The sequence below is a fragment of the Mastigoproctus giganteus genome, chromosome 1, assembly GCF_048544385.1.
Source record: "Mastigoproctus giganteus isolate SK-2022 chromosome 1, ASM4854438v1, whole genome shotgun sequence".
Lineage (NCBI taxonomy): Eukaryota > Metazoa > Arthropoda > Arachnida > Uropygi > Thelyphonidae > Mastigoproctus > Mastigoproctus giganteus.
In genome coordinates, this window is record NC_143575.1 from 240803619 (window position 1) to 240821512 (window position 17894).

Below are 17894 nucleotides of genomic sequence, written 5' to 3' on the forward strand. Positions count from 1 at the left end.
AGTGGTTATTTTTATTTATTTATGTTACTTTTTTTTTTTTTTTTTTTTGGCTGATGCTGCATAAGCTTGCTTTCTTGCATCAAATGCCTCTACTAATGCTAATGCTAATGCTAATGCTAATGCTAACGCCAAGATACTTGACTTCTGTTTGGAGTTTAATGGTTGTTCCATTTATCTTGATCTGGGGAGGCCTCCTGGGATCAAGGGAGCCCTTGAAGAGTATTGAATGTGTTTTTTTCCAGTGAGATGTTCAATAGGTTCCCATTTGCCCATCCTTGCAGAACAGAAATGGCATGATTTGCATGGGTCTCCAGCTGTGTCCTGCTATTAGCCTGCGGCATCAGTATGAGATCATTGGCGTATGCCTGCGTTCTTATATTAGGGATTTCCACATCGAGGAACTCATCCAGCACAAGAGTCCACAGAAGGTGCCCCAGAACTGATCCCTGGGGGCAGCCTCTGTGGACCTGCCTGGAGAGAGTGGCAAAGGGAGTAGTCAATGTAATCCTTCTGTCATCCAAGTATGATCTAAGGCAGCAAAACAGGTTGCCTGGAATTTGGGCGCGCCGAAGTCTGACCAGGATTCCGGGCCACCAGAGAGAATCAAAAGCGCCAGCAAAGTCTATTCATATGAGGAGAAAATACTTCATGTCGCAGTTTTTTGCTGCCTCAATTATGTTTTCCAAAGCGTCTGCCGCTGAGCGTCCTCTTCTGAAGCCGAACTGGTTCGGCGACATCATGTTCGCTTCCTGGAAGTGAGTCTCTAATCTATGGTATAGAAGCCGCTCAAAAAGTTTGCTCAAGGTAGAAAGCAAAGCTATGTGTCTGTACGATGTTGGCTTATCCTGGGGTTTGATTGGATTCTTAAATATGTCTTATTCTTGCTGTTTTCCACTTATTAGGGTAATAGCCTTCTGAAAGACAGCGATTGAAGAGATTTAGAATGATGTCTGGTATCAATCCTGTCGTCACCAGGGTCTTTCCTGTTTTTGATGTTTTCTGCTGATATGCTCACCTCCATGATGGTAAAGGGGGACTCAACTGCCGTGGTACAATAAGAGGAGTTTTCTTCATAGAGTTTTCTCTGTTTCTCAGTCTGGGGTTCAGTTTGAGGTAGGAAGATGTGGTCTAATATGTTGTCAATTGATGATTTCTAGGTTCTGGTATAACTTCCCGGTGCAGTTTCGGTGGCTGTAACCACTGGGGAAACAATTCCCCATGGGTCAGCATTGCCATTTGCACTGACCAGAGTTTCCCATGTTTCTTTTTTCTTCTGCTTAATCTTGGCCGTATAGTTATTTCTTGCCTCGCGATACTACACATATACAGAGTTCATACACTTTTAAACCTCTGGCATTTCCAGTCAACTGGTACACCCACAATGTAAACTAAGCGGAGGTGGTGGAAACCCCTGGTGCTCTCTGACCCTAATTTACACTTTACACTTACCTAAACATCATTGCTGACCAGGTACACCCTTTAATGGCAACGGTCTTCCCCTCTGGCGTATTTCAGCAGGATAATGCGCCATGCCACATCGCCCACATTGTTCGAGACTGGTTCGTGGAACATGAGGAAGACTTCCAGGTATTGCCCTGGCCTCCAAATTCTCCGGACATCAATCGCATCAAACATCTGTGGTTTGTGTTGGAACAGCAACTCGGATCTGCGGCATCTCAACCACCGGCCTTACAGAGTTAAAGGATTTGCTGGTTACGCGTTGGTGCCAAATACCACAAGACACATTTAGAAATCTTGTAGCGTCCATGACTCGCTGGGTATCATATTAGCTAGGTGGTCATAATGTAATAAAACTAACATGGCAAGTTAAATTGAAATATTGCATTTAAAACAACAGGAGAAAATATATGCAATTTACAGACAAGATACCCGACACAACAAGGTCTAAAACTTAATAACAACAACCAATGTAAGCAGAATTATTATTTAATGATTTATAGCTTTTCCTTATAGGACAATCGCCGTGTCTACACTCCTGTTTTTTTCTGTTCTCTTGTTGATGTAATAGCTCGTTTTCACAATTTTCATTTTCTAGTCAACTATCCATGCATGAAGCAAGGTCTCTGTGAGGAGAAAGATGCCGCTTGCAATTCTAAAATATTCGTTCTTGAAGTTAATCAGACCTATAATAGTTTTGATAGTGCAAATGTGTATTTCAGTTTCTTGTAGGTTCCAAAACGGGGAAGTTGCTTCAGTTGAGTCAGACATTGCCTGAGTACTTGATGATTAACGATAATTGCTGATTCTTTTCAGTCGATCTCAGTCATCTACTGAAGTTTATGTAACGGAACTTTAGATGTTCCTCCACTCATCGACGGGAATTGAACCCGGACTCTTCGGAATGATTGGATGGAGGCGATGTATCATGGATTAAGTGCTAAGCTATTAAGGTTAGGAAGAAATAGTTTCTTATGTCAGTAAATTTCATGCGTGCTGTGGTCAATTTGCCTACTTACTTGATGAAAAACCCGAATTTCTTGGAGAAAGAACCTTCCTACCTGTGAAAGACTAACAAGGTCGAGTTGTGGAAAAAGCCCATAAAATTCCCTTGAGTCCTTGATGGGATTCTAACGTTTACATCTTCCAACTGGTGTGAAGAGGAGGTGATCGTTATCCACGCTGCTGTCAATGAATATATGTGCTTATGCATTTTGATAAATATTAATATCTCTAATTTGGTAATTAACCATTTTTGAAAAGTCGAATATCTCTAAAACTTCGTTCTATTTAATTTTATTTAATATCGTAAACTCGATCACTAAAACTCTTCGAGTGATGTACAACGTGATTTTAGACAGTAAGCCAGAACAATCTGTGTACTAGATTATTTGGGTTTTTCAAATTCAGAATTACTTTATGAAAAAAAACTACACTGTTTTGTAATCTGCGCATGACGTCTTGCGGCGTGTTGGCCAAGGTCATATAAACTCGTCAATAAGAAACTTCAGAGAACTACAGGTTATTTTGTCACCCAGTTTATAAGGAAAATTGTGATCGAAGCAATTTTAGTTTGCGCAATACGATTAACAGCGCAATTATTAATAGAAAAGAGAAAAATTGTTAAACAACTGATCAAATTTTATTTAGGAGCTCAGTAGAGTGGAAGGCTTTCGCTCTCCAGGTTTGGTAAGTACCTGGTAAAATATCTTTGATTTTTACCTTTGTCCAATGTTCGACAGTAATATAGTGAGTTATATACCTTATTATATTACTTTAAAATGCGATGAATTTCTAATTTATCAAGGAAATTATAGAATTTAAGAAATGTTGCAATTATTACTATCATTCTTAGTATAAAATTAGTCAATGGATGTCCCGAAATGTAAAAGACTGGTACCTGTTCTCCAATATACAGTCCATATACGAAGGCGGTTCTAAGAGCGAAATGAGTAACTTTAGACCGAACACATTAAATTCAGTAGTAGGGAAAATCAGGGAGGCAACGCTAAAGAGAACATATAGATAGAAATGGACCATGGGTACATGGGCATTTAGATAGAAATGGAACTGTAAATGATATGCAACACTGTTTTGTTAAGGTTAATCTTGTTTAAATTACCGCGGTATCTATTATTATTATTATTATTATTATTATTATTATTATTATTATTATTATTATTATTAAATCCGTTTATTAAAGTAGCAAGTCTTTGCTTTCACCCCCTTATACACAGCCGACCGGCTAGAAGGGTGTACAAAATGCAAGAATTACAATTATTTACAATATAAGAAGGGTGTACAAAAATGCACGATTACGATTACATCTACTTGACATAGTTACTCATGAGATAAATATGGAAAGCATTTCTATGTTGTTCTTTTGGATTTTAGCAAAGCATTTTACTTAACGTGGGATCGTGGATAAGAATCCAAGATGGATCGTAAGGTTCTGCAGGTAAAGAGGCAGACAATTGTAATTGGTAGATATGTTTCAGTTCAGTCTAACTTTAAATATGAGGACTCCATGGATCAATTCTGGGACCACTAATGTTTTTGATCTTCATAAATGCCATCGACGAGATTGTTGGTTAGTTGGTTGCTGTAGAGTTTTAGGAGCATAAGTTACTTAGGTCATTTTATCCCGTATATAATATGTCTGTAAATTGAGTGTTCGGTGGTCGGTTTGCTGTTTTCTGGCCAAAAATCCGAAGTTTTTTCCAGAAGAAAAAACCATCCTACCCTCACATGAGACCGACTAACTCGGCTAGGCTGTGAAAAATTCCCATAAAAATGCATGGCATCAATGCTAGGGTTCCAACTTAGGTCTTTCAAATCGTTATAGGGAGAATAGTTTTTATACCAATTGTGCTACCCACAAGGGCCATTGACGGAGCGTAGAGTGCATATGATGAAAATTTGCAGACAATGATTGAAGGATGGTTAATGATCAGCGGTAAACAGTCCTCCTTGAGAATGCCACTAAGGCCATGTTTCTTCGTGTATATTGTCTGTAAATTGCGTGTCTGTCTTCTGAGGTCAACTTGCTGTTTGCTGGACGAAAAACCAGAATTCCTGTGAGGGAAAAAAACCATGCTACAGTCGATTGAGATCGACTAAAGCAGCCACGTTGTGAAAAGGTCCATAAAAATACCTCACGTCATCAACAGGACTCGAATTCAGGTCTTTTCACCCGGTGAGGAGAAAATGGCGATCGTATCAATTGTGCTACCCACGGGTGCATATTTTAATGCAGCGAAATGCGAAGTCTTGTACTTGGAAATGGCAAAACCAGAATTAAACACAATGGAGACAAAAAGGGATTTGAGATTTACAACAGAAAGGATATGAAGTTCTCCAAGCAGTGCGCACAGGCGGCAAAGAAGGTCGAGGGTACCTTATCGATGATTTATCGAAAATATGCCTGTAAAGATAGGGGCAGACGCCATTGTATAAGGCCGTTGTAAGATCACACTTGGAATACTATACCGAAGTATGGAGACTACATCTAAAATATATCATCGATCTTCTTGAAAGAATTCAAAGACGAGCAATCCGCTTGATGAGATCTGCAAAAGGGCACCGGTATGAGGAAGAATTCAAATATGTAAAGTATACAGAACTTGGCAACCAAACACCTCGGAGAGGACTTAATTGCGCTTTATTCGTTTGTGAGAGGAATGCAGAATGAATGAAGGCGAAATTTTCACTGTCATAAATAATATAGCACTTAGGCAAAATACATTATTCACAGTTCGGAATACGTTCGCTAACAGAAACTACCCGTAGCTGATGAAAAGTCAGTAGGTTCGAAACACCTGCTAGCAACAAGGACAGCCTACTGGTAATGGATTCATCTATTCAGGTACCGCTATACAATTTGTTTTGGTTTATGTTTTATTTGTTTGTTGTATGGTTTTGGGTGCATCAGCGATTTAAGCCATATAGTGCCTTATATATTATATCTGTAAATTTCATGTGTTTTGTGTTTAATGTTTTTCTGTTTGCTGCACAAAAAAAACCCAAATTTCCAACAGAGAAAACTTTACCCTCGCCCGAGACCAAATAATATAATGGTTGTGAAATGGCCTATAAAAATCCCTCACATCATCCACGGAATTCGAATTCAGGTCTTCTCCACCGGGTTTGGGGAAGGACAGCGATTCTACCAACTGTGCTACCCATAACGACGCTATGCAATTTAAAACGATGTTAGCAACTTAGGCAGAACCGGGCAAAACCAGAAAGGTTTTGCCCGGTTTGGTAACTTCCTCGGTATTAACCAAAAACACCACGGAATGAATGACAGCAAACTGATTATAATAGATAACCAGTTTTAGATATGGGGACATGGGTTGCATCATGCGAGGCGGCTCCAGAATGTCAGTTCAATTCCGCATTTATACGATACAGAACTCTTTAAAATGACCAAAACTGAGTGTTTGTGCAATGTATGTCTTTTGTTGTGTTTTTGAGTTGTTCATAGTCGCTTTGCTACCAGGAGGCAGCAATCACGAGGCAAGCTGTTTTTCGGTACCCATCCACCACTAAGAGGCAGGCAATAATTATAATCATACTGCTCTTATTGAACTAAGTTCTGTGCACACAGATAGTAGTGCAAGTCATGTGGGTGCCAGTAGTCCCTTACTATAGGATTACACCCTGTACCACTGGCTGTACACAGCGTGTGATATAAATAAATTTAAAGCATTTCAAAGATTGTCTAGTGTTGTTCAAAGGATGTCTTCTTCAAGGTAGAAAAATTATTTTTGATGAAGACCGTCCAATTAGAAGCAAACTGAACACCAATGAAGGCCATCCAGAAACGCATCAAAAGTTATGGAAAAGTTTTCAAAGAATAAAGTTTTTTCTTTTAGTTGGTAGCTGTTCCCAAAGCGTATAATGGATATAAAATTAAATTTGCTAATAAAATATATTAAACATAAAAAATTAGATTCGATTATGTTAACTTATGATCTCAAGGCAAACACGCGATACTTATTGATGGAAAAATATTCTGTTTCCGCATTCTTCTGTTTTTGCAAAAACCTTTCCAGTTTAGGCACCATTAAAGTGACCCTGAGAGACTTGAAGCCATTGATTCCCTGGGTTAGTAGGCACCAAGAACAAAGTAAGCATTAAAATGTCTGCTAAATGGTTATTTTAATATGTTTTCGTAACCCTGTTGGTAGCTCAGTGGATATAATCACTGTCCTCTTGCACTGCATGAAAAAGGACTGAGGGCGAATCCTGTCAATGAAGACAAGACTTTTATGGGTTCATCTCCATAACGCGATTCAGTTAGTCTGCCTCAGGTGAAGGCAAAATGGTTTTCCCTCCAGTAAACAGAAAACTGACCGATGAACAGTTGCAGATATAAACACAACTAATACTTTGGAATTCATAAGAGTATATTGAACTCAGTCACTCTTTCACCACGTGGAGAAAACACAGTTAGTTTATTGATTAAGTGCTTCTTCACTTAATTTCTAAACTTATTACAAGAGCGAAATCTCAAGATCCTTGCCGCATTCCATCATCAGGCCATACTGGAGTGTTAACAACTTAGGCTGGTGTTTTTAAAGATTTATTTTATCAAAAATTTCATTGTTTAGTTGATATAGAAAGTGAGCAGTGAGGTTATTTAAATAGCAGAATATAATAACAGAGAGAGAGAGAGAGAGAGAGAGAGAGAGAGAGAGAGAGTAAAATGAATCAAAACAGGTTGAAACCAAAGCCGTAACGTTCTGTCCTCAACAGAGGTTACAGTACTAAATTACCTCCCACGGATATTACTGTTTTGCTGAGCTCGAGGTTGACTGTTGCCTTGAGCATTCTGATATTGTGAAAGTTCATTCCAGTCAATATCTGTTTCTAAGAAGAATGCAGTCTAACTCGCTTTTCGATACTCCATTTTCAAAGCAAAAACAATGGAAGATCGGTCATTAGAAATTCACGTCATTTATATGATTCGCGTAATTCAGTTGAGTAATCTAAATGTTGCTTCTCTTCGAGCAATTTTGTAATAATCGTTACCATTCTTCTATCAGGAAATATTCTTGGAAATATTCTTGGAAATGGAGCATTGAAATTCATGACACGCACTTAAAAATCTCTTGCAGCTGAGGTCTGAAAGGACAGTAAGAGATCACAATGGGAAAACCGGTATCGTGATATGATCAACAGAACAATCCGAATGCACAAAAATCTCGTACATATGTAATTCGACCAATTGTCAAGAATCTGTACATGGAATGAAGTTATAGAGAGAGCTGCACGAATACAAAAAATCGGGTGGGGCTGGGTCGGAGCACGACCGGAGGGGTTTTACGTGAACACGTCACGACAGGCGATTATATTATTATTATTATTATTATCTGTTTATTTCCATAAGGAACCACCCCGGGACGGCAAAGTGCCAGAAGGGTGCTAAGTACATATCAGGGTACGAGATACTACGTGCAATTGGTTACATATACTGTACACGTAGTCTCGTCCCAAAATATTTTGTACACATTTTATGTTTAATACATACATTTATGTTTAATACATACAGTATTTACACATTTATGATTGTGTACAAACATTATACAGCTCATATATTTACAATTCATTAATAATTCCACATATAACTTACCTATTTACATAACTGTTACAGAAGGTGTATTTTTCCGGTCAACAATTATTATTGTTTTTAAAATAGAAAGTTTCTCTTTTACTCTCAATTCTTTGGTACTTTGCAGCCGATTCATATTTCGGTAAATCTGTACGAATCCTGGAAGATCTCTTTCCGGTATGTTGCATCCTCACACAGTTTTTCGGCATCTATGTGTAGTGAGTTAAATATTTTCGCTGCATTTGATGGGAAGAATCTTTGCAGGCTACTAAGATTGTTCAGGACTGGACGGAGTGGATTATTTACTTCCCCGCAACGTCTAGCAGTGGCACGCGGTTTAACTAGAATATTATCCAGGACTGGAGCATCTACTCTGCCTGTGAGCATTTGTGCGAGAGTGTGTATGTTCCTGTTAATTGTCCGCTGCATCCAGGGTGTGATGTTAAGGTTTGAGTAGAGAATGGCCCTTGAGATAGTAAAAGGGTGGCCAGCAACTCTGTTAAGCCATCGCAAGAACCAGTACTCGATCCCAAAGTACGGACTTATAATGTGAATCTGGAGCTGAAGACCAGATTTGCGAGGCATACATTGCAATGGGCAGGACACACATTAAAATGTACTTGGTCGCTAGCTGAGGATCCCTAATTCCTACCAGTTCCTGTCCAGTAGCCCATAAAGCGGCGAATATTTTTGTCTTCATATGGGCGAAGTGTTGAGCAAAGGTGAGTCTGTCATCCCACTTAAGACCTAGGTCCAGGTGAGAGTGCACTTTTTCAACGCTAGACCCGTTCACAGAGATCGAGATGTCATTTTTATTCTGCTTGTAAGTTATGGTCATTTGGGCAGACTTCTGTGCATTAATACGGAGCCCGATGCAATCCAGGTAGCTCTCAAATTCTCGGATTGTGCTATTTGCCATCTGGCAAATACTTTCTGCTGATTCATGGTCTTTGGAAGTGATGAAGAATTTTACATCGTCAGCATATGTTATAAAGTCATGGTACTGTGCAAGAAACGGCTCCAGGGCGGCCGCGAAAAGGGTAGCCGAAAGAACTCCCCCTTGTGGCACTCCTCGCGAGATGGTAAAGTATGATTGTAGCTTTTGGTGCTTAACAGTAAGTTTTCTGTGTTCTAGCAGGCTAGTTATTATAGCTAACAAGTTTCCTGTTACATTAAAATAATTCCTTAAAATCGCAATGAGCGCTGGAGTTGAGACGTTGTCGTAGGCTGCGGAGATATCCAAAAAAATAATATCAATTTGTTTTTTCTCATTTAGTGCTTTCTGCACGCGAAAAAGGGTTTCCAGTAAGTTTGTTATTGTTGATCTCCCCGAAATGACTGAGTGCAAATGTGGTGGTCTATTGCTAAAGCAGTGTTGATTGATGGTGGGAAGCATTGCTTTTTCGAAAACCTTCTGTAGGGTGCAACTAACAGCAATTGGTCTGTAATCCTTAGCCGCTTTTGGGTGTTTAATCTTTGGTATTGGGGTTACAATGTAATTTTTCCAAGCTTGCGGGAAAGCTCCTGACCTGATGATTTCCTGATAGATGTGCAGTAATAGATCTATTATAAATGGGCTACTTATTTTAAGGATGAACATTGGAAATTTATGTGGTCCAACAGTGGCCTTATTGGGCAGATCGTTGATTGCTTTCATTACGCTCTCTTTGGTGATTTGTATTTCACTCAATGGAGGTCTTGTTGGTTCCTCTCTTGCCGAATAGTTTCGCTTGTTTATAACTTTCAGGAATTCCAAAATTTTGTTACAATTATCAGTGTTTTTAATTTGATTCAGTCCGTGCAGGTTACCAAAAGTGTTATTAGCCCATTCCTTGAAAATGCATTCGGTCATATTTTCGGTGCTATTTCTATTGCTAGTAATTCTTTTTGCTCGTTTTAGTTTGTTACGAACAACACTGCAGTGTGCCTGTCGTTTTGCTTTGATGAAATGTGCTCTTTCTTGTTGGCAAGTGCAAATAAATGAAAACAAGTTTAATAAGCGATTACAAATTTATTTATCGTAGGCCTATGATAAGAGAAATAAGATACAAAGTGTAGGCAAGATACATCCAAGTTTCTGGTGAAAGTCAGATCAATGTAAGTGTTATCGAGCGTGGTCGCCGTGGTCTGAACGTAAGTGAGATGAAATTCGCGTTGAAAAAAGTCCTGGAGTGATCTATTGAGGTTCCTGCATATGGCGACTCCACCGGCGGTGCGTTTGGAAGATGAGGACGAAGTTCACGCCTTTCTATGGCTGTATTCTTACATGTTTTAAGTTCGAAATCAGATACGCTCACAAGTGAGGCATCATCCATCCAGGTTTCACTGATGGCCAAGTAATCAGATCTGTTTATAATAGAATCAGTTTCGATATCTTCAGCGTGCGCCACCAAACTCTGTGCTCTTCCGCATAGACGTCGCATATGATACTGATCGGTGTGGCGTGCTGACCAGGCGCAATGTCCAAACACTGATCTTCGTTCCATAGCATGATGTGTTGTCTCGCAAGCAGAACCTCCGACTCCGGCACCGAATCGGGCTCCATCGATTCAATGGGGCAGTCGATCTCCATCACCTCACTGTCGTCGAATTCTTCCCAGTTTATTGTAATGTTGTAATGTTTGTACAACGGTTGATTCACCAAGTAACGAAGCAAAGCCTTTACGACAGATTTCTTCATGAAACCACTCAAATATGTGTATCAAGTTTTTCCTTATATTCACGTTGAAAGTGTGATCGTCGTCCAAACGCCGAGGCAACTGCTGCACCATTATGTTCACGTCGACTGGCACGTTTATGACTTGACCCACTATGCCGTAGTGGCCCCCGTAATGAATCCTGCGGATCTGCATGAATGGTAAACGTGGTGAAATCAGCCGTGCACTGATCGGGTCCAGCGGTGGCAGTCCTCTGGGCTTTGGTGGATACTTGAAACCGTTCGATCGCGACAAGTTTGGAATATTATCGCTGTCCAGTGATTTTCTGCAAGCATTGCGAAACTTGAAATCTGCAACCGCTTCGACCGGGAACGTGTTATGGAGCAGTAGCATGTGTTTTGACTTCACTGGCTTCAGGTCTCGCAGAAACCATAGTCATTGTGCATTAATTTGGATCGGATATAAGAAACCTTTCCCTGCATTCTTACCTCTCTGCGACTTTAACCACTGGACCAGTTGTTAAACATGACTACCGCAGTAACTCCCGGCATATGTGATCTCTGCAATAATTCCGCAGATGAAACCCTACTTTGCAGTAAGTCAAAGCATAGAATATGCCGGTTATGCTCAGGATACTCAAGCCTCTCGCGCTTATCGCTTAACAAGAGGAAAGGGTTCATGGGAAAATGCTGCTTAAATAGTAATTAGACAGGAGCTGTATGAACCTCCAATCAGAAGCCCGATCCTCCCCCCCCCCCGGCAGGGAGAAAGAAATGCGTCGACCGAAGAATGCGACACATCGCAGGAAGTGGCTACGCTGACCTCTCACCCCATCGTTGATGCACAACACAGTTACTCGGGGAACAATGGAAGAAGTAATAATTTAGAAAATAATAAAGAAGGCGAGAAAGTTCACGAAAATTATGGCCATGAACGAACAAATGACTGTCTAAAGGATGTTAATGGGAAACACACCAGCAGAGAACTCGATTCTGACATTTTGAACGTCCTTGGTTGTGATGCTTGTCCCGAGGACTGTCTTCGTGCAAATCCCTCTGTCAGCCCACAGGCAAACCCACCTAAGGCCATGGCTAATCGGGCGAACACCCCCTTTTTCAGTGGCACAAAATATATGCTCAAAAGCGTAACGGATGAAGTATTTGGGGAATTTCTTAAACCTGTCGCAATCCAGGCCGAAGAATACATGCATAATCTAGAAGAAAAATTTCCCCGAATTTTCGAGTGCTTGTCCACCCTTCTCATTATCAACCAAGAACTCCGCGCACAGAACGAAGAAATAAAACAGGAAATTTGCTCGATAAGAGGCCAGATCACTGACCTGAAAAGCTGTATGATGCTGTGGGGTAGGCCGGATTACCAAACAATACCGCGAATGTCTCAAACCTCGGAGCCTCAACGCGAAGAGCATGGTGCTATACTCTATAGAAACGGATAAGATGCCTAAGCTCATTCCCCCTTCTCGGCTATTAATGCTGAACCATTAGTGGGACATAAACCAAAAGATGCCATATTAAATATCCCTCCCGTCACTCCCTATCAGAGAAACAGAGAAACTAGAGGACTTATCGAGCAACCACCGGTGATAGATAATCATGAGCAACAGCCCGTGGTAGAATATATGCAACAAGGATCTAAGGCCCCTACCCGATCCCCCCATCTCCCTTACCACAGGAGCTATCTAGCTCTTATTCTCCGGCCATATGTGAGGCTTATAGAGTGCGCCCTGTAAAGTATCCCACGCTGACATATGCGGAAATAACATCAAACGGGACTACAAGGAAAACCTTATCTCAGAAGACATTTCGGTTGGTAGGCTACCTACCGAAGAGAAACTTCAATAACAAATATACACAATAGCGAGATCCGGAATAATAACTGTTATCCCTCTACGCAATCTCCAAACTACAATTTTAATGTAGATACAGCGCGTATAAACCTCCCTAGAGATCGCCAATTTGCAAGGAGGTTCAATATTACAGCCGTCAGAACCCGAGAGAAAGTCTTTGTTACTAGGCTTACCACGAACACGCAGGCGAATGACATAAAGGCCATGTTTGCTCAAAAATTCGGAGTTCACACAGAAGTAAGACAACTAAAAACAAGGCATCCTTCTTATGCGTCATTTTTGCTCACATGCTCCCCCGATGACCCAAATCTAATCCTTGTAGACAAAAACTGGCCAGTGGGTGTACTAGTTAAAAGATATCGAGAAAAGAACACCGCATACGTGCAGAGAACCAGTAGTACGCATCAACCTATATAGCCACTAAAACAACAGAATGTCCCTTCTGGAGAATGCCAGACCATTTGCTTTTTTATTCAGAACGTTAGAAGCTTTGTTAACAAACTGCACACATTGCAGACATGCCTACTCCTTGAAGAATATGACTTTATGTGTATAGTGGAGACTTGGCTAAATTATAACAGGCAACTGGATCTGCTGGTACAATCCTCCAGTTATAGATTTATTGGGAACAGCATAATAGATAAGCGGGTTGGAGGAGTTGCAATCCTTTATCATGAAAGTTTGCATCCTACAAAAATTAAACCAAGTCCGTCTGAAAACTTTGAAGCCATATCTGCGTCTTTCAGGAGGAGGTCTCAAGAAATCCAAGTCTGCCTTATCTATCTTCTGCCGGAACACAGTGTTGACACCAGGACCGAGCTTCTTGTGTGGATTTCAGAGAATCTTGGCACAGATATCCCCATGATTGTAACTGGCGACTTTAATATGCTTAGCCCAAGACACGATCAAACTAAAGAATACCTTAATGCAACCCTCCAAACCTTAGGACTGACACTACTTGATACGCTTCCGACTAGGAGAGAGCAGCATTTGGATTTATTATATCATAATCTGATAAACATAAAAAATGTCATTCCTCAAACTAAATTCCAGTCAGATCACAACCCAATATGTTGTGAAATTTCCCTATCCAAAAGTGCAGGTGAGCAACGCATCGATGAGCAAACTCGTCAAACCAAGAAGATATACTCTCTTAAGTTCATTAGGCCAGAGATTATTTTAAAACATCTGAAAACCTACAACTGGAATGCTCTATACAATAAACTGGTGGAAGAAGCTACCAACTTGATTGAGAAAGAGCTCCTATTTATTGCTGACCTGGGTGCCTCAAAAGAGGTAAGGGTCACCGACAAAACTAAACCGTGCTTCAACGAGTATTTAAAACAGGCGTTTGTGGCCAAGCAAAAGGCTTATAGTAGATGGAAAAAATCAGGATTGAATGAAGACTTCACGGACTACAAGAAAAAAAGAGCCATTTTCTTGAAAAAGAAACGACATTCACGCTACGAAGAGGTTATTAGAAAGCTTCGACATTCGAAAGGAATCGTAAGCAAAAAGGCCGCTAAATTCGAAATCGAAGAAACCACATTCGGACACTGGGCTAGGGAGTGCTTTGAAAGGCGGCCAGTTGAAGGTAAAGCAAAAAATGTCCAAGGATATCAGCTGGAGGATATGGTACAACATATTTTAGCGAGAGGAGGCGTTTGAGAGAATGCTTTATCCACAGTCACTATTTCTAGAGAAGATCTTATCAATGCCATTAATTCCTTGCCTACCAAATCTACGATCGGCCCCGACGGGTTTCCTATATTTATTTTAAAAATATGCAGTGCCTATATTGTGCATAGCACACGCTTCTTGATTAGACCGGGGTTCGAGCCCGTGACCACCAAATACTGAGGATGCGGAAAGGTCAGGGAATGACCACCGCGTATCACCGGAGCAATATGGCCTTAGTTGCTAATGCTCCTAAAAACCAAATAACAAAAAATAACAATAACAAGCCTATATTGTTGGTGTGCTGTTGCACATTTTCAATAACATCCTGAGAGATGGAGTCCTCCCCCAGAGATGGAATCACTACTTTGTGCGGTCGGTGCCAAAAAAGAAGAACCCTAAGGCCTCTTCAGGCTTTCGACCTATATCCATCAGTTATTCTCTTTTAAAACTTTTTGAAAAAGTCATCCTTCCCGCTTTAACCCAAAAGTGTTTTGCTCACAGGCCACCCCACCTCCATACCGTAGTACCGACACGATCCGCTACTACTACTCTGTTGGAGACTCTCGTCAGAATGCAGCACGCATTAAAGGAAAAAGCCTTTATGCAGCCTAGCATGTGTTGATAGGCTGCATCTGGCAGTACTCTAACTGAAAGTCATACCAACCAGTAACAGAGACTTCTTCAGTGACTTTGATGATATTCTTCTGCTATTTATCTCCACTTACATCCAACAGGCTGGCATATAAGCCAGGCCACTGGATCTCAGCAGTAACCCCACCCTCTCGTTTGTTATTATAATGGTGATAGTGTCTTTCATGAAAGAGCAATTTTTCTCAGCTTCCCATATCTTCTGGAAACATAAAATCTTTGCGTCCAACTAAATCCTAACACATTGGGAAAGTACATCCAATATGCCTTTGTAACAATCCTCTGCACCTCAATAGACACATTCAGACAAACAAAAGCATTATTTTTCTTATACCTCGTTTTTTTTTTTTTTTTTTTTTCTATAGCCAGCGAGGCCTCATTAACAGAATTCTTTCTCTTCCCCTTGAAACTTACTTTATTTGCTTCACTAAATCCTGGCATTCAAATCATAATCAAACCGATTCAGTTACCAACAGCACTAATTACAAACATATCCTAATATCCAAAGGAACTCCGAAAGGTGATAGCGTTATCACAACACTGCGACCTTCCTCCTTCCATGAACGGAAGAAGGAAGGTCACAACATTAACGAAAGGAAGAAGGTCAAAACTGAAGTCAGCCCCGCCAATTAATCATGCTTAATGTGGACATGTGTATATGTAAAGGGCGGCTCCTAGAACGTTTGTTCAACTCCGCCTCGTATCTCTGTGAAGAACAAAGATACGAGTGTCGACAGATCTCAACATTCTGTTGAGATCTGTCGACACTGAACGCCTTCGAAGAAATACGCCTTGAGCGAAGCCTGAAGAATCTGATATGACTCCAAGCTTTGAAGCAGAGACGACTCCTGTCCTTGTCGAAAATGAGTAAGTGCATGAAGAGGAAGTCTGAGATCGTCATACAGGGAGCAATGACACAAGATGTGATCCCAACTCTCTGGTGATCCACACGAACAGACGTCTGTTTGTGATAAATTGAACATAAGAAGACTCTGGTTCATCGATCCATGTCCTGTCAACAGATAGGACCTGAATATGCCCATGCAGAACCACAATCGAACACCTTTATCAAGGAGAAATGAAACTTGTGGTATAAATTTACTCGTTGTTGCACCAACGGGAGCTGTATCCCATCGAGACTGCCAGATGTTAACTAACTCGTTCCACAGTCTCCTTCTTTCTCTTTTAGCATAACCTTGAAGGTTGATGGTTATTCCTAGAAATTCGGTCTCAAACTGCTTTTTCAGTCTGTATAAAAATCCTCTATAAGTAACTTGCAAATCTAAAGCTAATGTTCAGGCTAGTACTTGCAGAGCTTGCGTCGAGACTGTCCTGCATGCCTTAACTAAACACCGCAAGATGGTTCTCTGCAATGAGGCGAGTTTTGCTTTGAAGTGTTTGAGCCGTGCCCTGTGAAACCATGCACAGGCAGCATACGTGATTAGAGGAAGGAAAACTGCATTGTAATAGATCCTTAAAGTTTTCCTGGAGAGCCCCCATTCAACAAGGGACACTCTAACAATTGCACCAGTAAATCTACGTATTTTAGATGATAAGTTTGTCAAGTGAGGAATAAAATTGAGACTGGAATCAATTACCACTCCTAGAACCTTGTACTCTTTAACTATGGGGAGACGAAAGTTGTTGATCTTGACCAATGGAGGACGAGAGATAATCCAATTTTGATCCAAGAATCATCATCTTTGTTTTTGACAAGCTGATTTTAAGCTTATTGGCCACAGTCCAATCGTAGAGATCCCGGAGAACAAAATTTGCGGTAGTTTCATGATCGGCTCTAGAGTTACCATTTATCAAGATGGTGAGATCGTCTGCATACGCTATTATTTTGACGTTATCGAAAGATCGGGAGAGCTACTGCTGCAGCACCATGTTCCATGTAAAAGGACCCAATATAGAGCCCTGTGGGCACCCTCTAGATACTGATCTTGATACTTGGCTATGTCTAGCCTTAACTATTATGGTTCTATTGGCAAAGTAATTACGGATTAAAAGGTAAAGGTGGTTGGAGCACCTAGCCGATCGCAGACGCTCCAGGACGCTCTCCCACCAAAGGGAGTCGAAGGCGCCCTCGAAGTCGATGAAAACGGCTAGGGTATATTTATGTACCGAGTTTTGAACTGAAGAGACGAAGTCCACAAGAGCATCCTCGCAGGAACGTCTGGGACAGAACCCATATTGACTCGTTGAAAGCAGATCCTGTTCTACCAGTAGGGTATTCAATCTAATGGCCATTAGTCGCTCTAGCAATTTACCCAAATTAGCCAGCAGAGCGATCGGTCTGTACGATCTAGCCGCTCCAGAAGGCTTATCCGGCTTTCTGATCAACTTAACAAGAGCGACCTTCCAAATTTCCGGAAAAGTTTCTTCCTGAAGGCATCTGTTGAATAAGTTTAGAAAAACATAAGGTTTTAATTTCAACACTCTGATAATAAAAATGTTTTCTACAAGATCTAGTCCTGGGCACTTCTGAACATTAACTTTATGCGAGACAGCCTGCAGTTCATCCAACGTAAAAGGTTCGGTGGTTGGTGAGGACACATAAAATTCATTGTCTGATCGGATTTTAGAATGAACAGCTTAGTCTGGGGTAGGATCATCCAACGGAAAAAGAGCATCTAAGATTGCATTTGCAGAATCATGCCAGTTCAGTGTTTCCACGGAGTCCGCCACAATTGAGCCAAATATGTTAGAAGCAGAGGTTTTTCCTCTTACAATCTTGTATAGAAGACCCCCAGGGTTAGCATTTCCAGAGGTGTGAATGAAATTCATCCACGTTTCACGCTTTCGAGAGGCAATGGCCTTCACGTAGCTTTTCCTCAAAGAAGAATACTGCTGGTAAAAACGGTTAATGTCTGCTTGGGGCCAGTCTTTATGCCATTGGTAGTACCTACGGGCTCGATGAACTTCCCTTCTTAACTGGGATAACTCCTGAGTCCACCATGAACAC

The 17894-nt window shown here is 40.9% G+C and overlaps 1 protein-coding gene across 2 annotated transcripts in view; it reads left to right on the plus strand.

Moving 5' to 3' along the window:
• LOC150091695 (very long chain fatty acid elongase 2-like) overlaps window positions 1–17894 on the plus strand; it is a 90024-nt gene that overhangs the window by 41530 nt on the left and 30600 nt on the right. Inside the window, exon 1 of one of the 2 annotated variants that reach the window (XM_090376460.1) lies at window positions 3015–3147. The exons of the other annotated variant lie outside the window; for it this stretch is intronic. The gene's annotated coding sequence lies outside the window, so the exon portion shown is untranslated. Of the gene's footprint in view, window positions 1–3014; window positions 3148–17894 lie in introns of those variants that run through there. 2 annotated transcript variants of the gene reach the window in all.